The following is a 27,132-nucleotide window of genomic DNA, read 5'->3' as shown; positions in this document are numbered from 1 at the left end:
TTTTGTGAGGACGGCTGCAGTTTGTTGAAGAGTATTGGTTAAATTGTGTTCGAATTAACATGAGAGCTATTCCAATTGTCCCTGCTCTGGACCTCCTACACATACAGTAATGAATATCAGGTACAACAGGCGAGTGCCAGACAGCGTGGTTAAAAATAGTGTCTGGTTTCATATTTTCAGTAATTTGTTCTCTTTGGGTATTGTGGCATGTGAGGTCACTAATCCACAGTGAAATACAATAATTACTGTCCTTTGTACCTGAATTTCCTTTGGGGTCTATAAAGTATGTATCGTACCTAACCTCATGTAACCTGACCTAACCTAACCTAATGCTTTGGTTAAGTTTTATTACTGCGATACATCAAAGCACTCTTACGAAGACCAGTTATCCCGATTTGGCTTGTCTTGATTGGCTTCCATGGCAGGTTTGTTATTGCATTACTGCCATTTGAAAGCAAGAGGCTGATCCATGCCCATACCTATGTGCAAGCAAGTTATAGATGAGCCAATTTTTAGTCTGCCATTTCAGAATGATAGAGGCTACTGTGCTCTTGGGAATATTACGTTCTACAGAATTTGTTCAATAGCCTTGCCCAGATTTGTACCTTGCCACAAACCTGTCTATGAACTCGATAGTTCTATAGTATATACTCTCATTTTGCTGTGACTCATGGCTTAGTTTTTGTTCTGATATGCTTTGTCAGCTATGAGGCCTTATACAGAGAGGCGGGTGAATTACATCAGTAAAAACATTGGAAAAGATGATCAAGAGGAGTGTAAGGACTGACTAACTTTATAGGTAAAATTAAAATTTAGGTTGGGCTTAAATCAATATGGCGTAGTGAGTTTGGATTGATCGAGGAATCTGACTGATTTTAGCGTGGATGCAAAGTACAGGTAAATGTGAAACAGCTAAATGGGTTGTGAATACCTTATGATTGAACTGTCGATGTTTAATTTGCGTTGCCGACATTGGGTTTCAGGCATGCAATTTGTTTAAACAACACAGTTCCAGTCACTAAACACCCTATTTTATTATGTCTATTCTTGATTCAATATTAGAATCACATACTGAACATGTGCAAGTGGAAGGATGTAGAAATAATCAAAAGGAAATACACTCTCCAAAATCCAGTCAGACATTTATTCTTTCTGTAGACTGAAGTCTGACATAAAAAGACGAGATGATCATTTCAGTTTTTGTTTTCAGGTATGTACATCTGCATCTTGTACACATCTTAGAAGGTAGCCACTTCTGTTTTAATCAACCTATTTTTCATGTGAGCAAAAGTAAATGACACTTGTTTTGTGATGAAGTCTGTCCTACTACTTTGACGATGCGAATCAAAAAAATAAATAAACACCAGCTGCTTGTCTTCTGGTCTAATCTGAAACTGTCCTTTGAATACATCATACCATCAACAGCACACAGTTTCCGTGGGCTTTGACGCAATGAAGTAATCAGACTCCTCTGAATGCAGTAGTAATGCATAAAATGTAAACTTTGCTGCGGAAGCTTGATAAGCACAATCTTCTCACCGCTACTGTGGTCTGTCGTAATTATTTTTGGTAGTATTGTACTTGTGCATACCATGTTGTAGAGGCAGTTATAGACGAACAGCCAAGATGCCTTAATGACTATAAGTGGGTTAAATACCATGATGTGAAAGCAGCCCCAGAAAATAACTGGTGGATCTGGGTTGACATTTGCATTTACAGTAGTTGACATTTTTCAACATGAAGGGGGAGATCAATCAGAACAGTAAATGTAGAATATGAAAGTCAGAGGAGAGCAAAGAGAAGTCGGGGCTCAACAGCATGCGGTCTCTCAACTTTCTCTGCTGATGCAAAATGGTAGATGAACATATAATTAAACATTTACAGTGTTATATTCCTTAGCAAATACTTAGGAGACAATAATAGTAGACATTGTTCCAATGTGAGATTAGCGATCTGTCTTTACTGGGGCAGCTGCCGAGGGTTGCTGTGCATCAGCTTGCTTTCTAATCGGTTTCTTCCTTCATCTCTCTGTGGGACCAGCACTTATCTGTGCTGTTGATGGATTGAAAAGGCCGGAGACTGGGAGAGAATTGACCCGCCCTTGCTGCATTGAAGGTTGCGAACAAAAGGTCTTCCTTTGTCTCTGTCCCCCTCTATCGTTACCCAAGTCTTAAATGCCTTGAAGTAGCTTTAAGCTTTTATATCCCATTCCCTAATTTATTCTCTTTAGCAGCTGCGTAGACCATTATTAGATCCAGATTCAGCTGTTTTCTTTCCCCATGGTTGTGCAAAAAACATGAGCAAAGCAAGCGCTTAAGCTTTTGAATGTCCCAATCAGTAGCTGCAGCTAACGCTTGCAGGTGCTCTGAGGAAATCACAGATAAGCTCATTGCTCTCACATCACGGGAAGAACAAATGAAGGAAAACAGACAGAGGAGGGAGGTCGCATCCTGACTAATGATTGAGAGCTGCTGTCACAAATGTATGACGCTACACTCTCTCGGTCAGCAAACTACTGTATCTTCTCCATTCTCCACTTACACTGGACCTACACTACTTTGGAAGTCCCATACTCGGAAGCGATTATCTGCCCAAATGGTCCTCCATCGTGATGGTTAGACAGACATGATGTGATCATCACTCACACTATCTGAGGCCTTGCTGTGTTTAATCATAAATATCTCTGGCAGTGATGGAATGTTGTGCAGAAACCGATGCCGTCGCAAATGGATGCTGCATAGGGACTGTCACTTTTCATTACACTACAGTATGTTAGCTCAACAATTCAGTCAAGTCATTTCCAGCTTCTGCTACTCTGTGTTCACCAGCCACATCATTAGAGGGATCCAATACAAAAGCTGAAACAGAAATGGTGCCTTAACAAATACCTGTACAATGCTCAGTTTTGAATGATTCTGTTAGACAGCTGTTACCTGTAATTTGCATTGATATCCACTGCAACATTCAGCAAGAGGGTTCAAATATTTCACTTATTTAGCTAGAAAAGACAGAATTCTTGTTCAACATTGTGTATATTGGCCCCACATGTGCAAGTGTGCCAAATGAAGTGAATGTATGCTATACCTTTTGTTTTTAATAATAAAACTTTATCTATCATCATGTAATATCGTCTGACATGAACACCATGTGGGACAGCATAGGGATACTAGTGTTTAGCACATCTGCCTCACAATTCTGAGGTTCTGGGTTTGAATCTCAGCTCCAGGTTTCCTGAATGGAGGTTCCATGTTCTCCCCATTTTTGCGTAGGTTGTCTCCGGGTACTTCGGCTTCCTCCTACATTCCAAAAGCGTGCATATTAGGTTAATTGAAGACTGATTTGTCCATAGGTGTGAAGGTAATGACCAGTCTAGGGTGTCCTCCGCATCTTAGGCTCCAGATGACCAGGTGCTACAGAAAATGAATAGATTCATGAATGCTATATGGTCCCACATCCTTTTGTTAATGTCTATGGCAATACTTGACATTTCAGACATTAACTTTTGAAAAATCAATAGGTCTTCTCTACTCGTCTGTAATATTTATCCAACATGAGGAAATTCTTTGTCAACAAGGTTTTGGAGAGACTTTTGACAGCTGGATCTTTGTCACAGTTATTTTCTTTTCTTGCTGCATATTGTTGCATAGTCATGTCCCTGAAATATGTAAATGAATTGCATGAATTTCCTTCAATTTCAGAGATGCTTCTTCTTTTCTTTTTCTTTTTTTTAAACAAATCAGACTATTTCATAATGAGATGGTGTGCAATGCCAAAAGTTTAACAGCTTCTCTGAAACCACATTAGCACTCTATCATAGCTTGTAGCCTCATTTGGTTGATGAGCCATTAACACATTGTCTTAAAATCATCATTTTTAAACTTCCGTTGATAATAATTCATTACAATTTTACGCTTGCCAGTTCCCTTAGTTACGAATAGGTGGGCAGGTTGAGTACTACCACAGTAGGGGAAGACTCATTATTGTGTAGCATTGGTGACCTCTGCCAAACACCATCTGTCTCCTGTCAAGGAGATGCAAAGTACACTGTTAACGTCAGCAGGCTCAACCAGGCGCAGAGGAGGAGAAGAAAGTGTCACAGCGTGCATTCTTCTTCCTTCCCCACACCCTGGCCAGTCTTATTACTGCATTTACTGCTTTATACATACTATACATTATGCATGCATTAAGACAGAAGCTTACTGAAAGACATGGTTGGTTTAAAAAGTGGCAGCACCACTTTAATATGGAACAAAAGGCTTCTTAAAGGTAATTGATTGCCACAGAAACAGTGATGGGTTTTTCCAGTAAGGTTAGTTTTGCTTTTGTTATTTACATTTTATTTTCATCAAATACCCTTGACTACTCTCTGTTGACCGGCAATCAACTTAATGAACAGTGCATGATTTTAACATTTTAAGATAATTTAATTTAAATTCCCAATTACATTATAATTAATGAATTATTTATTTGATTACCTTTCCTTTAAAATGCATTTCTTTACATTTAACTCCAATGATGGTATTAATTAGTTATCAATAGTAACAGTAATTTAAAAAATGCATTCATAATCAGCAGCTTGTGTCAAAGTATTTTGTTCAGTTTCCGAATTCAATCCAAAGATGTTCCATTTTAGAGGTATAGTACTTTGAGGTCACTAGTACAATACCTCCAACTGGAAAAAAAAGTAGACAAATTGTCATTCGCTACATACGCAGTATAAGCCAATTTCAGCTCATATCTTGAATCTATATGTTACCCACAAAGCATGCAGCCAACAGTTGTTTGTTTCTTCTCTTTGGTCCCTCTAGAGTTCTACTCTGAGCATCATCTGAAACATTACTTTTCTTGTGCCAGGCACAAATTGATAAGGAGTTTATGTTATTAAAAAAAGAAGTCCCTGTTGGTTCCTTGTGTTGTTCTGTACTTCTTTTCTCACTTGGAATAATTGATATATTATTTGTGAGTGCAGTCCAAGACTAGTTTACAGCTCAGGAAGTCTCACCTCAATTGTGTGAAGAATCACCCCCGGTATCTCATGTCGCCTTTTAAGAGCATGTGGCTGTATTAATGCTGCCTCAGCACATTAACTATATTTACTACCATCCGTTTCCTCAGGAAATTGCCTCTGCAGACTGAAGAAGCAGTAGGAGGGCATTTCATGAATTTAAGTCCCCCCAATACCGAATGCCACATTTATTTTCCAGCCGTGCGTTTCCTTGATTTAACTGCTGCTCTTTCCCTTGTTCATCTCTTAATCCTAATTATGAATTACACACAGTGGGAAGTGTCACACACTAGGTGTGACATCTGTCAACACCGTTTGAGAAAGAGAGTGAGTACCATCTAGCATGATGGAAGTCAAAAGAAATGTATTGTAATTGTATTGTACTGTATATGTGGCATACTGCACATGCATATTTATCCATCCATATACTGCATCAGATGGCCCACTGAATTTACACGCTATGAAAATATGAGTCTGCTACATTTCATTTGTCCTTCACCTAGTAATTATACAGCTTGTTGGATATCTAAAAATCCATTCCATTCATATCCATTTGGGTCTCTGTGTGAGTTAGATGTCACTCTTGACATTAATCCCACTGTGTGCGTTTTTCTAGGGTGAATGTTCTGTCACGTTATTGCACCTTGTGACATCAGATTATTTTCTCCTTCACCTGTCATTCTCTGTCTCCATAGAGTTGCCATTGGTGGACCAGCCCCAGCATGCTTGGTGCCAGCAAAGGTGAGATTGACAGCCGCGTGAATGTGAGGCTCAAGAGCAGATACTGCAGGTCAAGCAAACAGCCCCCAGGCTAAATCAGCATCACCGTGTCATTTTTTTTGTAGCCTGTGAAAGCTTGAAAGCGACATAATTTGTTTCCTCAAAATGTCCAAGAAAAGTTAAATTGCTCTATAGGCCCATGTATGCATACATACATGCATACATACATACCTGTACATACAGTACATATAGTACATACATTAGGTTTTATGATTTTTAGAACGAGACAGTGTCGTAGCTCAACGAAATCAATTTACATTGACACCAAACATAAAGCACCAAGACAAGAAACAGGCGGTCCAAGAATTATATGTAAGACTCCTCATTAGAATATTCTATTAAGCTATTTGTAGCTATATGTTGTTGAAAATGCCACAACATTCAACTGTAGTGAAGAGTCACACATGATTTTTGTAGATTATGTTAAGGTTTGGAACACAATTTATTTGCCACAGAATTTGTTAGCTCACATTTTTTAATCATTCTTGAATCTAAATCATAGCTTTCAGTTGTGGCATAAAACAGGTTTCTGTTGAATTAATTAAGTTAGGTAATAATTAATGCGTCACTCTGATGGTTAAAATCATACCTGCCATATTTGTTTTTCAAACATTTGTTGCTATAATCAATAGTAATCAAATACACACGTAATTATATAATAGGATAAGAAGAAGACAGTAGTTTCCTCTGAGAGCAACGTTAATTTGAATGTGGCCTTCCATGAAAATGAGTTTTGACACCCCTGCTGTAGAGCAACGTGACCTGAAATGTATCATTATAAACTTAATAATGTACCATACCTTCACCAAGGAACTCTCAGGGGGGATGACATTCTTTGGCTTGAATACAATATTTTATGTTTTCAGAAAGAGTAGGAAGTAGGCTTACACAACAGATAGAAATTCTTTGTGTTTGTTGATGGTTTGGAAGATGAAATCTGATATTTTCATCCTAAACAGGACAGCTCATCATCCTCAGCAAAGCCTGTGAATTCATTTTGACTTTGAAGTAATATTCATACGTCCTCGTTCTGCATTCTCGGTAGGGTTTAAATATTGATGCAGACTTGACGGATTCCCGTATAGAGTAAAGATTCGATAGCCAAACACTTTTAATATAACTTCTGCTCTGATGCATCAGTCCAACTGCATTACAGAAAAGTAAAATTCCTGCCTTATTCAATTACCCCTATTAGTGCCAAATAGATTAAAGTGCTCGATGCATATAAAAATCACATTAACTGAGCTCAGAAATAAAATATAATAAGTTCAGATTTTTCTGTATGCAGTAGAACCTCTTCGCTGGGGTTGATGTCACCGAGATAGTTAAAAAGCTCCTTGGTGCATGGGTACTGAGAGTGGATGACATTCCCCCAGGTGCTTCTGCAACATCGCATGGACATCAGGGACAGTGTCTCTGTATCCACACACCTGAGTGGTGTTCCCCCTCTTTAAGAAGGAGATCAGAGTGTTTGTTCTAACTACAGGGGGATCACATTCCCCAGTCCCCCTGGTACGGTCTAATCTCAAATCTCTAAAGTCGAATCTCAGATTCAGGAGGAGCATTGTGGTTTCCATCCTGGCCGTGCAACCATCAGCCCCATCAGCGTCCTGGATGGTGTATGGGAGTTTCCCCAACCTGTCGACATGTTCTTTGAGGACTTGGGGAAGGTGTTTGACTGTGCCCCTTGGAAAGTGCTGTGGGGGATGCTGCAGGAGTATGTCAGAGTTCACATTGCCAGCAGTAAATTGGATTTGTTTCCAGTGAGGGTTGGACTCTGCCAATGCTGCTCTTTGTCAGTGATTCTGTTTATAACCTTTATGGATGGAATTTCTAGGTGCAGCCGAGGCATTGAAGGGGTTAAGTTTGGTGGCCTCAGTATTACATCTCTGCTTTTCGCATATCATGTGATTCTGTCGGCTTGATCAAACCCCGAGTGCAGCCGAGTGTAAGTGGTTGGGATGAGACTCAGCACCTCCAAATCTGAGGCCATGGTCCTCAGTCAGAAAATTGTCGAATGCTCTCCCCGGGTCTCAGATGATATCCTGCCCAAAGTGGAGGAGTTCAAGTGTCTTGGGTTATTGTTCACGAGTGAGGGAAGAATGGAGCTGTCAGGCAGTGCAGCATCTGTAGTAATGCGGACTCTGCATCGGTCGGTTGTGGTTAACGGGACTGAGCCGAAAGACGAAGGGCTGGATTTACCAGTCGATTTACATTCCTACCCTCATTTTTGTTTCTTCTCTATACAGTACAGTATATATATGGTATACAGTATACTGTATAGTGAATTGATTCAGGGATAAAACGTAACAGTTTCTGCCTAAAGTTCGTAATTGAAATACAGTATAACAAAATGGGCTTTTGGAGGGAGAAAAAAAAAATCATTTTTTAGTATCGTAGATCATTTTGAACTTAATACTATGTGAGTCCCGGGATGCACATATCATGGAAACACGGCACAAATTGTCACCGCATGCAGAATGCCGCGGAGATCATCTCTCGTGATTGGTCCGTTTTAGTCACATGCTGTGATGACGTACTCAGCTTTCCCCTTGGTTCCTCAATACCGCCATCCCGACTTTCATTTAATGGCCGCACATACCACCTACGCCGCTGCCTTCTTGATCGATTTAGCAATATAATTAAATGAATCATGTGGTACATTTGTTCTAGCAGGCCCTGTTCCACGGTCGCCATTGTTGTTGCTTTGTTCCGGAAAGTAAAAACGGCTACCGGAATTGGCCATAAAATGCATCGGAAACTCCACCCTGTGATGTCGTAGCCAATACCAGCTCTAGCGACACCCCTGACTTGGAGGAGAACTGCAGCACATTTTCAAAACGGCACGTGTGGGTTGCGCTCGAGTATAAAGGCAAACTGCGCGCGGGATAGCCGCAGTGACGTCAGCGCGGTCGCCACCCGTGCGAGTATAAAGAAGCCTTAAAAGACTCCGTTTTTGTTTTCTGTCCTAAAGCAAGATGAAGAATGCTGCAATCTCTTATCATATTTGGTAAGATTGATGTCATTTTGATATGATTGCAACTGCAATGATTATGAAAAATCTATCCAAATCATACAGGCAAAATGAAAAAGAGGTTATTTCCAATGATGGATTGAATTCATTAGCCCGGCAATATGATTGCAAACTGATTTTAATGTATTGGAAAATGATTTGTGAGATGGTTTGAGTAAGAAGGTTTTGAGTGTTTTATAGTACCTTTCTAAACGCAACTGGCATGTGTCCTGAAACCCATTAGTCACATGGCTTTGCTGGCCAACAACTGATTAAAAGACTCTTAACACGGTCGTGAGGTGAAGGGGTTTTGACATTAAAGAAGTGCTCATTTAAATATAAAACGGAACAGCATTTCTGGGTGAGGGTGCTCTCCTCCTCATGCTCTCAACTGTAATGGATAACACTTCTAAGCGTGCAATTACTCACTGTCTATCTCCAGCCAGGTTTTCATCACACCCCTTGGAATGAGTCCGATGGAACAAACGGGAGAGAATTGAAATGCAGGGCATTTATGTTGATGGTATGATGACCCTTTTCAAGAGCCAACCTCTTTAAGTACATTCTCCTTGACCATTACTGCTGTCATGATAGAGATATGCAGGTTGTGTGTGATGTGCTTGGCTTTTAATTCATATGTACAGTGGTGCCTTGAGGTACAATTGACCCAATTTATGAATTTATCAGGGTACAAGCTGTTGTGCTACAGATGATTTTTTTGCTCAGACTTGCGAGCGCAAACTTGAGATAAGAGTGCTGCACATGGGGGGGGAGGGGAAGTGACTCCATTCAATTTACAACAAGCAGCATCAAGCTTTTTCTTGCCATTCACAGTTGAAATCAAACTAATCATAAAACAAAGAAAATTACATGTCGTATATTTATAACAACCACATAACTTTGCCTTAAAGGCAGCTAAATTAGTACTAACACATAATGGGAAACGCCATAGGCACGGGTGAACAATTAGCATCTACAGGTATGTGGCGGTGTTATAACCCTTTAAGGAACGTGTATTTGAATGCAAACAGTGCGGCAACACACGTAGACAGAAGATATAACAATACCCACAGGCATATATTATTTATCTTCTGTGAAGACTAATAATACTGCCGTACTGAGAAGCTGAGACTGTCTCCACATATGTCAGCCTCAAACTGCGACCAGGTGGCCAAAGTGAGCACACCAGAATGAGCAGCACAATATGCCTTGAATTGAAGGAGAAAGTGTGACAAAAACTGTTTAATTCTTTTTTTTAATTCTATTTAATTATGTAATTAGTGTATGTTGTTACAAAGTATAATATTTTAGCGTGCTAGTTTTCACATTTAAAAAAAAAAAAAAAAAAAGCACATTAAAAATTTTGTTTGTGGGGCGGGAACTAATTAATGGCATTTCCATAAAGATGATTGTGGTGGTGTTTTGAGTTACGAACATGGTCAAGGAAGGAATTCAACGCGTATCTCGAGGCACCACTGCTTTATTGTGTTCTGAAGAAAGGGAAGCTTCAATGTAAAGCAATTCAGGTCAGTTGGAGAGTCTGGAAGTCACTTCGAGTCCATGGTGTGGCACGTACGTGGCTTTGACAAATGTTCATATTTTCACCCCAAAGTTGACTACTTTAGCATAGGCTTGATACATTAAGTGGGTGTCTAAATTGAGTTTGATTGGTCATGTCAATGTCAGATGTCTGCTGGTAAATTGTATTTTCAAAGTAGATTACAAGCTACAAAGGTCTAATTTAGAAAACATTAATTTGGTTAGCTGAAAATAATGGGTTCTAATGGTAGGTGGCTTCATATGTTGTAAGAATCTAACAGGTGCCATTTAAAGTTATGCCTCTGAAGGCTTATGTTGGCTGACACTGATGGACGAGGTTAATTACTTCAAAAGCAAACAGAATGGCAACCTGATGAAAAGCCCTGATTAGGGTTCAGGAAGGACAGTTTCAAATAAAACGCAAAATCAGATAAGAAACAGCCGGAGTGCGAGTGAATCCTTTGAATGTTAAAGAGCATCCAGAGGCGGAGCTGCTCTTGCGCCCCCTCGACACCAGGTGAATTTATTTGATTGTTGCCATCGTTACATTTGGATTCGGGCTGTGGCGTTTCAGTTTGTCACTCATCATTGAGATATAGTGTGACATGTCTCCTTGTTAGTTATCGCTCGATACAAAAGGCCTCAAGAGTGGATGCCTGGCGTTGTTAATGCAGTGTGACTCTCAATATAGCAGGGGACAAAAGAGGAGAATGCATGACTTTACTCCATAGAATGGAAAACATATTGCCGAAAGGAAACTCTTCTTGATTGACTTCTTACTATTTCTCAATCAAATCAATGTGGAAATTACAAGATAGCATTACACTGAGGCCATACACACTCCTAGCAGTGTTACCCCGTCAATGGAAGATTTCTTGTTATATGAAAGCAAGGAAGTCGCCTTGGAAATAACCGGGCATCGAGAAAAATATCCAATTACGCTTGGTTATATTCCTCTCAAAAAAATACAAGTTCCAAGTATGGTTTAGAAGCAGGATGTCAGAAGAGAAAGACAAGAACTCTCGGGGGATATCACGAGCTCAGCCAATTACGCTACAATAGGAAAGTTGGAAATGTATCAAACAAAAGTAGTCCATCAAAAATGCAATTATCGAGGACATGGAAGAACCAACACAAACGCTTTTTGGGTTAGGTTTAGAAGGTTTTTTAATATTACAATTCGAACATGAAGGTGACAATGGTGACAACCTACCTTTCCATCAACAGGAATTCTTAAATGTGACCTCGTTAGGATTAGTTTCAGTGGTCTGCGGAGGGGGCTCGAGTAGCTTTCTTCTGAGGCGAGTTCCATAAACTGAGTCAGTCTGTGCAGTGTGCATGTGTAATGGATGCTAGCTCGCGCTGTGCAAATATATGTCAAGATACATTTTAGGGTTGTAAGCATAGCTTGATGGCTAACTTCACGATGCAGTGGTGATAGAAAAGGGCCAAACTATTATTATTATGATTAGTAACTCACAGTTCCTGCAAATAGCAATAGACGGCGCTCGTTAGTTATATAGTGGAGGAGGGCCGACTAATGCTGTTCCCTGGTGACGTTAGTGCGACCCTGTTTTAGCCCCGGCCATAAATTCCGGCAAGCTGAGATGGTAAAAAAGAGTCTTAAGTTATATATCGCAACAATTCAGTACTACATTGTTCTCAGTCTTTGCACAGTTTAAGCATTTACCTTCAAACATATTTAGTGTATTAAAAAAAACAAAAACACACAAAAATGACTTTGGTGCGATTTTAAATGAGCATAAGGCCGCAGAGCCAGTAACCCTTACATGACATACAGTGAAGAGGAAAACTATATTAATCGTGTTCATTTAAATGTAAAATGTAAAGATTTTAACAGCAACATAAACGAGTCACAAATATTACTTTGTCATTTTCTTCACATTTTCTCACTGTGGACAAAGTGGATGCAAAAATTATGAGTAGGTGTTGTCGTGTATCTAAAGCAGTCGTTTGTTCTGTGTTTAAATTAAATGTGTTTTGCCGCTTGTAGAAAAAAATGTGTTATTCATCGGACTGTTACATTATGCTGCTTCTAGTATATTTACAAAAATATTTTGTGTCTCACTAAAATATGTAATAAACTAGACAAGGGCTATTACTAACACCTTTGTCTGCTATGATTCTGTCCTACTTCTCATTTACTTCATGCTGTGTGAAACCTGTTGCTCATTAGTTTCTACTTTATCTTAACATACGGCTGTACAATTAAGATTACCCATACTTTCACTCTTGAGCTGTGAAACAATTTTGACATACTGTTTGACTTTGTTTATTGTTGTGCAATGCATCATCATCATCATCATGAAATGTAGTAACACCTTTAGGGAATAGTGTTCTCCATCACACCCCTGTCAAACATACAGTGTAATTACTGTTGTTCGTGAAGCGTTGCTTCAAACTGCCTTCATTTGAATGAGGCTGACCTGGAACCTCAGCAGGAATCCAGCAAAAAAAAAAAAAAAGTAAATTTGCCTACAATAAAACAAACTTGAACTCCACTAAATATTATTACTGTTACATTTCCACTAATTGACATGCAAACATTAAATTAATGACTTGGGATGCTCTGTCTCTCTAGCTGTTTGTTGGCTAAGGTATGCGGTGTCGGCAAATCTCTTAAGGCGCTATACTGTATATTTGGTCGTCTTTATTAAACAGCAATATGTGCAATTCTTTGCTGCTCTTGAGTTCAACTAATTGTCAGGGATTTCTCGCAGATATAGTGAGGACATTTAGCTTTTTATTTCACAAAAGTGGCAGCTGAATCTTTTGGTTTAATTTCAGTAAAGAAAATGTGTCCAGTTACCGTAATTTCTCATGTATAATGCGCATCCCCCCCCCAAAAAAAATTTGTCAAAAGTACATAGGTGTTAAAAAGCTGTACACTTTCATTCCAATATGCCACTGACCCGTAAAGGTTATGAGAAAGGTGTACATTCTCATTCTAATATGCCACCGCCACCTAGAGGTTATGAGAAAGGTGTAGCCTACACTTACATTCCAATATGAGAGGGGTACGTATGACTGCATATATGTACAGTTGTGCTCATACGTTTACATACCCTGGCAGAATTTGTGAAATATTGTTTTTTTAAATACGACTCATGACTGAACAACAATCATCATGAATTTGTTTATGGTTATGTTTTGTTTAATGATAATGCCTTTCTGAAATCCTTGACAGTTTAATTTGAATCCCATTAAAATAATCACCTGGCCCTTTGTTTTCTTTAAAGAATTGTACCCATCTTATAAATTCTTCCTGGGTAATCAAACATATGAGCACAACTGTGTGTTTTCTCATTTACTAAATTAAAGTAGGGCTGTGAATTTCAATATAAGAGTAAGTAAATAAAAAGAAAGTATAACGTGTTCAATTAAAGTGCTTAACTCAGAATAATTATTTGGAAACAAACCTAAGGGATACAGATAATACTTTAAGTTTTGATCATATGGGTAGAAGCAATTTCATGCATTATAAAAATGCATTGTACATAGGTAGAAGGGTTTTCCAGAATTTTGAGGTCAACTTTGGGGCTGCGTATTATACATGGGTGCGCATTATACATGAGAAATTACAGTATTTTATCTCCATGGTTTTGGATTTTTTATTTTCTTTTGTTTTACTGAACCAGTCAAATTTCCTGTTACAGTCACGTTCCTACACAGTATGGTTATTCAACTATCCAAAATATAATGGCTTTTACTTTTGGACGATTCTCATGTTAAATCTTTAGGCTTGCGTTTATACTGATGATGGATCGTGACTTTTCCAACACTAAGATTTATGAAGTCTTTATGTCTTTGCCAGATTGGAATCAGGCCTTGGTCACATGTAGGTAGAAATCAGATATGAATCTGATAACTGATAATGTGACTGGAGTGTAAGGAGACAGATCGGTACACTGTCATGACAAGCTGTTAGGTTCCTGATTTAGGACTGATTTAGATTTGGACTTTGTGTTTTCTGTATAATGTACTGATTTTGTGTGTGTGTGTGGCTGTCTTCTTGTTTATCTCACTTGTCTTGTAATGAGTTCATTAGTTTCACGTGTTGTCTGCTCGTTCCTAGCTGTATCTGCCATGCTATTTGCATCACCCTATACTATAGACCTTTTCACCAGGATGTCGCACATACTTAGAGATGGCAGAAGACATAGCTTTCCACTAGTAAAACAAACTCTTCCTGATCATTTGACCAAGACAGAGCGAGTGAGGAAACAGGGCAAAAGGCTTGAATGATGACTTCAGCATTCTTTTCCATCACAATAAGTGAATGCGTGAAGTGCCAGTCGAAAAGAAGATGTTACATGATTTAACCTGCTTGGAAGGGAGACACTCTCTTATTGCAAAGGCGCTTACGAGCCGCAGAGAAGCAGCCTCTGAGCCCCGGCGTAACAACCAGCAGTGCGACACGCAATGGTTCCCCTGGAAGATTGTTTTCCCTCTTCCTCCTTGCCCCGCAACGTGCAGCCGGCAACTGTGTGGCTGACGATCCTAATGCCATTGTGCCGGACCTTCAGTGCCTACTCTGGCAAGGGGCCGCAGGGCCGTGAATCCTGTGCGGTTCGCCGCTGCCTTGCTACACAACGCGCATGGGGGCAGAGGCCAGAGGTACTGTAGCCCAAATAACACAAAATAAATTACACTTCATGGAAGATGTATTTTTTCAAGTTGTGGACATAGGTTGGTGGCTAACTGCATGCTGTACTTGTAGAACTGGGTCAAGTTATCATGAATAAGGAAGTGGCAATTTCACCGAATGGCCAGTGCATGGAATAAGGGTGGGCCAACTCATGTTGTTCCCTGGTGACTTCAGCGTGACCCCGTTTTTGCACAGCCTCAAAAATCCAGACAATTGAGATGGTGAAAAACAGTTTTAAGCTTTAGTATATCTCAACAATTCAGTGCTATATTGTTCTCAGTCTTTGCATGTTTTTAACACTTAGCTTCAAACGTATTTCATATATTTAGAAACAAAACACGCAAATGACGGGTTCATCTTGAATGTTTTACGTTTATTGTCGAGTTTACGGTCTTGTACCTGTGTATTTTTGGAATGCGGGAGGAAACAGGAGTACCGGTACCAGGAGTACCGGTACCTGGAGAAAAGACACTCAAGCACGGGGAGAACATGCAAACTCCACACAGGGAGGCGGCAACCGAGATTTGAACCCATAATCTGCGAGGCAGATGCATTTACCAAATGCTCCACTGTTCCACCCAATTATTTCCCACAAATTTAAGTATGCTAATGGTGTGTGTAACTGGCTAATATAAACCCCGGTTGGGGAATGAGTCAGTGGTTTGAGAAGGAGGATTCTAATTCTGGCTCCCCTTCAGACTACATTCAAGTGTCCTTCAGCTCGGCAATGACCCCATAATGACTCTTGATGAGTACTGTGACACCCGAATGGCAGCGTCCGCCATCAGTATGTCACTTTAAGTGAGTGTGCACATGTACACTTTCAGTACGACATGAGCTCACGTTGGTGGATATGATTGCTGATTTTCTTATGATAAGTTGAACTTGATACTGGCTACTGTATATGAGCACATCACTAAACAAAACCCCCCTCACTATTAGATTACTCTTTCACAATGCAACCCTTAGTAGAGTTGTGTGCTGACTGTTAAGTACCATTAGATCTGGTTATTAATCTCACAAGCATTGAATGTATAAAGTGTCTGCAATTAATTTTCTTTTCACATAATGTTTCACTATTTCAAAGACCTTTTCACTGGGGAAATGCTCACCCACTCGCATAGCAATACGCGAATGTCGCAGTGTAGCAGCAAGCTAAAAAAATTTTGACCATAGCCTCTGACTGATCAGTAATGTGTACTTTTGTCAGGTCAACCTTTTGTGGTTACACCAAGGAATAACTGCTTTGGAAAAAAAACAAAGTCAGGAAATGAAGTCAAACACGAGGAGAGGGTACAAGGGAAAATGAAAAACAAGACAAACTTAGAGAATAACCAACAACATTGATTGTTGGCAGTGCTGCCCCTTTAAATTACCAAGTTTTATGGAAATTTCCCTTATTGTGCTGGCCTTACCATAACATTCCCTTCCTATGAAATGTCCATACGCAAATAATGATTTCAGAGCATACACAGAGATTTATTTGTAAAAATATGACTTAATAATATAATTTCTACTTTGTTGCTATTTGGCAACATATGAGAGCTTTAGATAGAAGGTAAGACTTTCACTGATGAAAAATGAAGTTCAGTATCTTAACTGAAATACAAATGTTCATAGCTGGCATCAAAAAACTCCATCCATATCGCACTTATCCTCATTAACTTGTGAGTGAGTTGGAGTTTATCCCAGCTGACTTTGAGTAAGAGGCAGGGTACACTGTAGACTGGTCAGGAAAAATAACACAATTACTAGTTACTGCATTCTTAAAATTGTTTTCTTTTTTTACTTACAAAAAACAAGAAAACAGGTACTGCAACAATTTAGAAAAATGAGCGCAAGATCTAAAGAGAATAGCGGTGAGTAGAAAAAGAGAGGGGTGGCAAAGATCTTTGAAGACTGGATAAAGAGTACTTGTGCGCCATATGTGGTTTTGCATGTACGGCGTTAAACAGGAGAGGGGGTGTGTTCATTTAGATCCGGCAAGAATAGCTTATTAGGAAATCGTTTCTCTTAGCCAATGGTTTTGAGAGAGACGCATATGTCATTTGGCTGAGTAGTAGCACCTCCCCGAGTCAATACATCCTCTTCAGTGTAACGCAGCGCTGTGTGAGAGCATTACTGCCACTGCTCCCTCCTTTCTCACTCTCTTTCTCTGTCTTGTTCCACACCAACACTTTCTTTCTCTTTTGTCATCAGCTCCTCCTGCTCCCCCTCCTCTCTCTCTCTCTCTCTCTCTCTCACACTCTCCTTGCCTCCTCTCCGTCCTCCTCTTCTCGAATGCTGTCCCACTTGCAGAGATATGATCTGTTACAAACAGCAGCAGCAGCAGCAGCATCACCAAGATCCCAGGTAAGACCTTTTGTGATTTATTCACTTTGCACTGAGGTGGCGCAACACTAGAAAGCTCATTGCTCACTGGCCAGTGTGCACAAATTGATTTCTCTGTGTTGCGCTGCGCTGTTTTGCTGTGATGAATTTGATGTTAAGCTCGTAGGGACAGTGCGAGGTAAGTTGTTTCATACCTTAAGTGAAGCGTCCAAGTATGGCTTATGAAGTGTGGCAATGACAACTGGGGCAATCTTGTTTGAATTGTGTGAGAGGGAGGATGAAAAGTGTCTTCAGCTTGTAGGAAGGAAGGGGACAGAAAGATGCTGTAAATCAGCATCATCAAAGCTGGTGCATGGAAGGGTGTTCTGAGTTGCGGAAGCACGAGCTCAGGTTGTTGGTGGGCAAGATCAGCAGGTGTTGAGTGAATTCATTCAATTCCAAACTGTATTTGCACTGCAAAATAAAAAAAAATTAAAAATAAAGCTTGTGTGGCTATGAAGTCATAAATGAATCCTGCTTTGATGTGACTTCATATTAAATTATACATTGATCAAACCGTTCACAATCTGCATGGTGCAAGAAGATTTCAGTCTCCTCTGTGCGCATTTGACTGGGTCTTCTCCTGATTATAGATTGCACAAGGGAGAACTTGAGAAAATAAAGCAGAGAGGAGACACGTGCGCAGTCACAATGACACCGGGAGTAAATCGGTGTGCACGGAACATTAACTCTTCCGGTTTTGAGAAACAGGATGATTAGATGATTAGAAGTCCACTGTTGTGTGACACAGGAAAAGGTTAGGCCATGACAGAGGTGACATTGCTATTCAGTGATATTTATAGCATTTACCAAAACAGTTCCCTTTAAGCCTCACAATAAGCTTTGGAATTATTTCAATTTAAATTGCGGGGGGTTAAAATGCATTTCTTTTTCTGTGCTTCTCACTAAAACCAATTTAAACTTAGTCAAGTTTAAATTAAAAACAGGGCATGTGGAAATCCTCAAAATCCTCTGGGATGGTGTCACTTGACAAATGCGGTCCTGGTGGGCCAGTCCGCCAGCTGTAATGCCTCCAATTTATCTGGAGGAGCCCTTGAAGATGTATTTTGCAATAATGACTAATGCGGACATTATTGGTTTAATTAAAGGTAGTCTTTGCTGATAACTAATCTGTGAACTACTCCCTTCTAATGTCCCACTGGGTGCTGTAAAAAATAATACACACTGATGCATGAAAATGAAACCTGAAAATAGCTGAGAGCAAAGTTACATTACGTCTCATAAGTAATACAGAGGTGTTCTTATATTTCATTCATGACGGAGTTTATAGTGCTCTCTTGGACTGCAGGGAGAAATAGCTTTGTGATGTGAAAAGACATTGGTTGTTGAGGTAAGACATCAAACAGACAATGGAAACATCTGGGACTGAAGCATCTTCTTTATTTAAACCTCCACTGAACGCTTTTTTTTTTTTTAACCACACTTAGCACAGGGTTTCAACTTGGATAACGGTACAACAACCACTTAAAAACTTGCATTGTACGAAGATACATTGGCTTCCAAGTTGTTAGTCTGGAGTACCTGTAGTTTGTTTAGTGTACAGAAAACAAGTCATGGTACTTTGGCAGCAAACGGTATTTCTTTCATTCCTTCCAACTTTTTTATTTATTTTGTTAAAGGTAAAGGACTGTTGATACTGTACCAACTTCCCTTCTAAGTAGATCAACTACACATTTATCAATGGGATATATGCTATTGTGGTCTTCTCCACCTCAGCATTTCTAGTTATATTCCACACATGCAATTCTTCAACAGCACTCAGCTTCTTCAGATGGATGTGCGACATACTAGAACCTGTCTCATTGCAATAAATAAAACAATCGTCTCTTTGAGGAAAAGGGAGCCATCTCATAGGTACTCGCCTGATGCAGTCTTTGTCATTAACCCAGCACTCAGCAAGGGACACAGAAAAATATCAGAGTTTTGAGGAAATTAGAGTCAGGGAGACGGATAAAGCTGGTGCCTTTTCAGTCCACTGAGGGTTCTCTTGCTGACAGCTATACTCTGTCTTTTTTTTCTGGCTGGTTGTGAGCTGCCCCAGGTGTGACAGGCAGCCAGGGTAATGGGGGACGTTTGACAGATGCATATTTCCAACCTTGAATGCTTCATATAAAGAAGATAGATGGCACAAATTCAGGCTCAGCGTGGGACAAACTGTTGGGTCGTGAATCACTCGAATGAGTAGCCCGCCTCGATGCTTGATCCATCTGATGTGAATCTCACAACCTTTCCACGTTACTAATTGCATCCCAGCCTGATTATTGGTTGAAATACTAGGGCTGCGGTTTGTATCAAACTACTGCAGGCTCTGTGTTACTCTTGCAGCAGCCTACTGATGGGAACAACAGATCTTTTTGACTCTATTGAATCACTAGAATCATTCAGTTCATAATCAGTTGCAGGTTTACGTTCACTCTGTAATACGTTCACTTACTGAGGGATGGTGCATTCACAGACCATAATACACAGTCATTTGCGAGAGATGCAGATTTACTTGCGGACAAATCATGAAGTCTTCCCAGTACGTTCACTCAAAAGGTTCCTTCGTTTGAACGGATTGTTACTCCTAGAACATGTTATGTTTGACTCGCACATTATTTTCTTTTTTTCCCCCCCGTTTCTGTTAATGTTAGTTATCTTGGGATGGTGGTGCATTCTTAAATGTGGGTTGAAGTGGAGTGTAATGTGAGTTACAGAGATTCTAACAAGTCATATATTACATTTTTTTTTTTTAGTTAATGCCTTAGATCAGCAGTCTCCAATCGTATAGCCACTTGGTACCAAGCCGCTTAGAGAGACTGAACTGAAATTATTTTATTGATCATCGAGTCCAAAATAAGTTTTACTTTAAAAATCAGGAGCATCCACCTGTGCCTCTGTACACGTCAAAGCGCTGGTTTAGATCATTGTATAAAAGCTGGCAAAAATGAATAAAAAGCTGAACGTCTTTGGAGAGAGCTTCTTTGGTCAACTGGTGAGGCAGAAGAGTCTACAACTTCCAAGAAACAAGAGAGCTGCATTTAAGAGAAAAAGATCAGCAGACCTACTTAAAAGACGATTTATCAATATAGGTCGGTGATTCTTAAATTATGTGTAATAGAGCGTCTGCCTCACAGTTCTGAGGACCGGGGTTCAATCCCCGGCGACGTCTGTGTGGAGTTTGCATGTTCTCCCCGTGCCTGCGTGGGTTTTCTCCGGGCACTCCGGTTTCCTCCCACATCCCCAAAACATGCGTGGTCGGTTAATTGATGACTCTAAATTGCCCGTAGGTGTGAATGTGAGTGCGAATGGTTGTTTGTTTTTATGTGCCCTGCGATTGGCTGGCGACCAGTTCAGGGTGTACCCCGCCTCCTGCCCGATGATAGCTGGGATAGGCTCCAGCACTCCCGCGACCCTAGTGAGAAGAAGCGATAATGAAAATGGATGGACGGAGGGATGGATGGATGTGGCAACAGGCTCACAGATGAGGCAATGAAGTGTTCAAAACTGCCAAAATAGCACTGAATATCTTGCTTCCATTTCCAACATCCTAGAATTTCTGAAGCGGGATTTTCATTGTCAACCATTAATTACCCCAAGATAAGAATGGCTCCCAAAGATAAAAAAAAAAAAAAAAAACCCACACACAAATTCCAACAATTAAAGGTACAGTCAGAGTCATGGTGAGTTTTAATTTTCTAATTTGTTTTTGTTTCTATGCCAGACCATCAAAATATTGCTTTACATAAAACTGATCCATGGCGAAAAAAAATGTTACTGCGTTCGATCACTGCATGATAGCACAAGGTAATAGAACACTGCCGAATCAGACACTTATAAATAGACTCAACATTTATTGGCCTTTGCCTTATATACAGAACCCCCTTGCAGAGAGGATTAATACCGAGATGGAATCAGACTGCGACAATTGCTTTCAACAGTGTAGGACGGGCAACATGAGTTTTGGGTGTGGCACACAGGACCCGTCATGCCACTGATAGTTTTCCTAACACGACCCAGCAGATCGCAGGGTCGTCATCATCCCCCCAATTCTGTATGAAAACCTTTCGCACAGAACAGTGATGCAGGAAAAATCTGGGACAAAGCCAGCTTTGGTGGGAAATGTAAAAGGGACTTTGACAGTAATGAGTTGTGCAGCGTCGTAGTCCCTGGTTGTGACCCGTTTTTCTATTACTCATCTATTCAATGTCAATCGAAAGACTCATTGAGCTGAGCTTATTAGCATTATCATCTCAGTGGTATCTTGAATTAAGAGTGCCCCGACTTTCAAGGTTTTAGTGTTACAAGTCGTTTCTTGGTCAGTTATGAGCGAGCTTCAGGTAGTGAAAAAAACAGAGCAATTGAATGAAACAAACAAAATGGAAAATGAGAACACTCGCAAGTATCTGCTGTAGGCCACAACTCACGCCCAGAGGCCCACATGCAGAGTAACTGGCCAACCCAACTCCAGCTCCTGATGTCACTCACTAGGCCACACCCATTGAAGGCACTCATCCAACACACAAATACTACAGTATGTCCATCAATCTGGTATATGCGCAACCTACTTCCGCATTCAGCCAAACGGGTAAAAGCATTTCCTCTCACTCGGGTTAATGGCGAAGGGGAGGGACCATATATAGCACCTGTGGGAACTTTAAAGGCCTACAATGTATTTTTTCAAAGATGCTATTTTTCTTTATTTTGGGGGATGGAACATATTAATGGAATTTTAACATTTTATATATGAATAAATTGAGTTACGACCTTGGTCATCGAACAAATTAAACTCCTATGTTAAGGTACCACTTTATTATTATATGAACCTGATTGTACCATGCATGCATACAATGGAATAACTGGATGATGTGACTTAGATTACTGTTATGGCTGAGTCAAATACAATATATTTGGACCCCAAAGCAAAACAACAGAAGATGCATGTTTACAGACTTTATTCAACAAAGGGAGCAAGCACACTGACGTGAAAAGATGACTATAAACAGAAAGTGATGTGACAGAAGGGCAACGTGAAAACCATCTAGCGGATCGGTAGGTACTTAAATATTGGAAGCTAGGAGAACAAACTCTAACCTACACAAGGAAGAGAAACAAGAACAGAAAAACACAATAGTACTTACTAGAAAAACAGCAGACGAAAAGAGCTACTGGCAGGACGGAATGAACGTGGGAATGCGCGAGAATTTAACAAAGCTGGCAAGGTAATGGCAACAAGCAAAGTCCAATTTCTCAGCGCTTTCCTCCTGCGTTTCCTATGCTTAAATACACTGCTGATGACAAATCACCAGCAGCTGCATCGCGATAGACTCCGCCCACCGACCCGCACACAGGGACTGCAACACAACAGAAAATTCCACACATGGAACAAGCAAACAAAACAGGATATGACAGTTACATTGTGATTCTTACACAACCATGCATTCTTAGTTTAGCGAGAAGCTCAAATTTGCCCACATGGAAATGAGTGCATCTGTTTCTATGTTTCAGCCATTGGATTTACTGGTGAGTCGTCTAGAATGTACCTCACCTCCTTCCAATAACAATGATGAGATGGGCATCGGCTCCCTAGAAATGAAATGTTTGTCTAGTGTGACTTAAGTCCCAATGCAGCATGGAGAATTTATCCTAGTGTGTGAGACTTTAAATGCAGATTAATCTTTTATAAAGCTATCTGGCCACATTAGAGGCAGCCAAGGCAAGGAGATTATATTGCATTTCATATAGTCGAGCACAGTTTGTCTGCGCAAACACACTGCAATGTCAACGAATCTGTTCGATGAAGATGAACTCCCCCTTGCAACAAATGTGTCCATTGCCAGGTCCTATTAATATTTGAATCCACTTTACTATTTCACTTCCCATTTTGTTTTTATTTTTATTTTGTCCTTGTTAAAGATTTCATCAACATTTAATTGCTATTGTCATAGTATAGGGGACAACACCCTTTTTTGAAACTGAGAGCTACTTCTTGGGCACCTATTAATGTGAAGGGCTACCAGTTTTATCCACACTTCTAAAATTTGCTCAAATTACCTTAAATCATGTTATTATTAGTAATTAACCATATTCATCAATGTGAAGACACTGATCATATCAATGATTTCTCACAATAATTATCAACACAATGTTGGTGACTGCTGCTATTGTATATATAAGAATTTATAGTCGGGTGTATTTTGAGAGGCTATAGAACCTACAGAATAATTGGAAATATAAGCTATTGTTGTTGTCCTTTTTTTGATGAAAAGCCATGATCACAATCAAACATTCCAACCGACTACATAAAAAACATTATAAAATTACCTGTTTAGCCATGAAAAATACTATGCTGCAAACCTTCATGTTGGAATAGCTATCTTAAAAAAGTGATTCAGCGGGCAAACTTTTGACAATGAATCACAATTATGTCATTGTTTGCATTTGTCTGTCTGCAGTAGGAGCAAATGTCATTATACAAAAGGCCATTTTACCCTTGAATAGTCTCATGTCACCCATGAAGCCATTAAAGAAAGTGAGAATTATGATAATCATTTTCACTCCATTTAACTTTAATGTTTCCTAATAGCATAAACATTCCTTGAAAACATCTATTAATCAATTTACGTATGCATATTCTTTTGACTGCTACTTGGCCAATGCTGGATGACCTTGTTTCTTAGTTGCACCAATATTGTATGGCTTGGCAATGTTCGCATGAATACTGTAAGATAAGTTTATAGACTACAAACAACCACTCAAAAGTAACCTGAAAAATTATTACCTTGGGGCTAAAAAAATAAAATAAAATAATAATAATAAAATAAAATCTTTCTGCAAGAAAAGGTATTTAATATTGTATTCCCCTCTGGGCTCTCCACTGATACCAACTTGCTTGCAGCGTGCATAAAGCAGGAGGAGGCAACGTGTGTGTGTGTGCGTGCGTGCGTGCGTGCGTGTGTGTGTGTGTGTGTGTGTGTGTGCGTGTGTGCGTGCGTGCGTGCGTGTGTGTGTGTGTGTGTGTGTGTGTGTGTGTGGTGCAGGTTACATTTGCCTCATAAGGTGATGCTTATATGAGCTTTTAATTCATATTCATATTTGGGAGACTCAGCCCTGCAAAAGTAAAGAGGTGCAGTCAAGCAAAACATTACTTCCCCTGTGATAACTTTAACAGTTATTGTAATAAAAACTTTTATTATGTTTTTAATTGGTGATCATAATGTGATTTTAAATATCAAGTGGGGAATGTCCCTTGGATTTCCCAAAAATCCAAATTTCAATCCATTGTTATTTATCTTGTGTGTGGTAAAATAAGGACTCAGGTGCATTTTGGCATGCATTTCCATCAAAAATGTTTTCCCCAATGAGTAAAATTATAATGTGTTTGTTGTTGACAGATGAAATGCTCTTGATAAAAGAAAATGCGCTGCTTTCCTGTGATGGCTTCCTAAACTGCTTTTTTTGGGAGGGAAGTGTCAGCATGGATTTGTTGTGACATCCTCTTCATCTCTAGCATGACGAGAATACTAAAACCCCAATTCTGTTTAAAACTATCGTTTTGGGAGCGTGATTCACCTGGAACGGCTGCTATGTCCCTCTCTGTTAACTTAAAGCGGTTTCATGTATTTGTAATGTATTGATTTGTTATTTGAGCATGTGGTTGTTAATTAGCAGAAATACAACTTAAAGCATGATGAAACTATAGTGCATCTGAAACGGAATAAAAATATTGCTAATCATGGGCAGCACGGTGGCCTCACAAACATGCATGTTAGGTTCATGGAAGACTCAAAATTGTCTTACCAGGTTGGATCCCGCCTCTCAAAATTCAGCTGGAAAAGACTCCAGCTCACCTGTGACCCTAATTCAGACAATTAGATAGATATTGGTAATCACCCACATTGCATAAAGATGTGAAAAGAATCACATTACGTACATAGCTTATTGCCATGATTTATTAATTTTTTTGACGATTAACTTAGCCGACTAAGCATAATCATCTCTTTTCACGTCAGATGTATACTGAACCGAGTAAAATGTTTTGACAATTGTCAGTTTCATTTGAAAAGCTACTTGTTATATGCTATATTCTTGCTTGCCCAGTGGAAGATGTGTGGGTGTGTATCATTTCCACTGAGAAAATATTCTGACAGAAGCTGGAAATCGTTATGTAGTGTAGATATAGCCGTTGCATAAACCAAATCACTGACTTTGACATGAATCACCTTTATCCCAAGAAAAATGCATCAGGTTGAATAAATAAGAATTAAAAAAAATACTGTTTGGATGTTACTGAATGTTATTTTTGTGGGTTTGTGTGGACAGCATTTTATTCCAGGATTTTTTTATATTGCACGCGTGCTTGTTAAGTGTTTAACAGTGATGCAGGGATCTTATTACTTTGTACGTACAGGCTACTAAATGATCGGATCAAAATCAGGTGAAGGTAAGATCACTCAAAAGTCGACCTTTAGTGACACTCACAAGAGCGAGGTCCTCTCTTTTCACGTTGAGTGGCTTTAATTTTTTAGATTTCAGCAAATCTTTCATTAAATTTTGGACAATTGTTTGCTTCCAACTTTGGGGGAACAGTTTGACCAGCACCCTTTTCTGTTCCAGCCTGACTGTGCCACAGTGTGCAAATCAAGATTCGTAATGGTATTATTGGGTGAGCCAGGTGTGGAAGAATTTCAGCAATTGTGAGCATAGTTGTAATGGCCAGATGTCTATATACACATATACGGTGGATATAAAAAGTCTACACACCCCTGTTTTTTTTTTTTTAAATACTGTAATAAATGAGGCCAAGATTAATAATTTGATAACTTTTTCAACCATTAGTGTGACTTATTGCCTGTTCAAGTCAATTGAAAAAACTATAAAATATTTTCAAGAGGGGAAGTAAAAATGTGTGCAAACCCTCTTATAAGTTTGGATTTGGCAGTATACAGAACAGAATTATCACATTCAAACTCATTAAATGGGAGTCAGCACATACAGTACCTGCCCTATTTGAAGTGCCTGTTATTAACCCCAAATAAAATTCTGATGTTCTAGTAGGCTTTTCCTGACACATTTTGCTTTCTAGCAGAAACTCAAAGGTTTTGTGCTAAGGCTGACTGGTATTTGGAACAATTCCTAATTCCCTCCACCTTGACAAAGGTTACGAAAGAATAAGAAAATAATCCCCAAAACATGATGCTTCCACCCCCATGCTTCACTGTACGTTTGGAGTTCTTTTGATGAGCAGTTTTGTGTTTGCTCCAAACATACCTTTTGGAATTATGCCCAAAAATCTCAACCTTGGTTTCATCGGATCATAACAAAATCTCCCAAACACATGTGGGAAAATGTAGTTTTCACTGCAGATACGGTATCATGCTAATAGAAAGTACTGTATATGTGATATCTTGTTGTGCTTCATTTGTTTAATTTCTAACATTTAGACCAACCCAAACCTTAACCGTGGATACATTTGAGATTTTACCTTCAGTATGCTGAGTATAATTTGTATTTCTGAACCTCCATTCTTCATGTATGGAAAAAAAGGCACCATTTCTGAGTCATTCTGACAAAAGAATTGTGGTGCTCGGCTTCTTGGTACGCAAGCACGTTTGTCAGTGTTTTGAATTTGTTGACCTCCAGCACCCTAGCAGTTTTCAATTACAATAACCCCCTGCCCCACTTGGAATACAAAAGTATGGCTTCAGCATGCCTGATCTCAAATAGCTACCTTATTTGTCTGTCGTTCCTTCCAGC

General features: G+C 39.6%; 1 protein-coding gene across 7 annotated transcripts in view; it reads left to right on the top strand.

Annotated features, from left to right (window-relative positions):
- thsd7ba (thrombospondin, type I, domain containing 7Ba) overlaps positions 1-27,132 on the top strand; it is a 198,856-nt gene that overhangs the window by 40,029 nt on the left and 131,695 nt on the right. For 2 of the 7 annotated variants that reach the window (XM_061792762.1, XM_061792756.1), the window contains exon 1: positions 16,624-17,358. The gene's annotated coding sequence lies outside the window, so the exon portion shown is untranslated. Of the gene's footprint in view, positions 1-5,700; positions 5,747-16,623; positions 17,359-22,743; positions 22,900-27,132 lie in introns of those variants that run through there. The other 5 variants (XM_061792758.1, XM_061792763.1, XM_061792757.1 and 2 more) reach the window with 4 other exon arrangements.

The sequence above is a fragment of the Phyllopteryx taeniolatus genome, chromosome 12 (genome assembly GCF_024500385.1).
Source record: "Phyllopteryx taeniolatus isolate TA_2022b chromosome 12, UOR_Ptae_1.2, whole genome shotgun sequence".
Taxonomy (NCBI): domain Eukaryota; kingdom Metazoa; phylum Chordata; class Actinopteri; order Syngnathiformes; family Syngnathidae; genus Phyllopteryx; species Phyllopteryx taeniolatus.
Note: the sequence above shows the minus strand (reverse complement) of the source record. Positions and strands in the feature narration are given on the sequence as shown.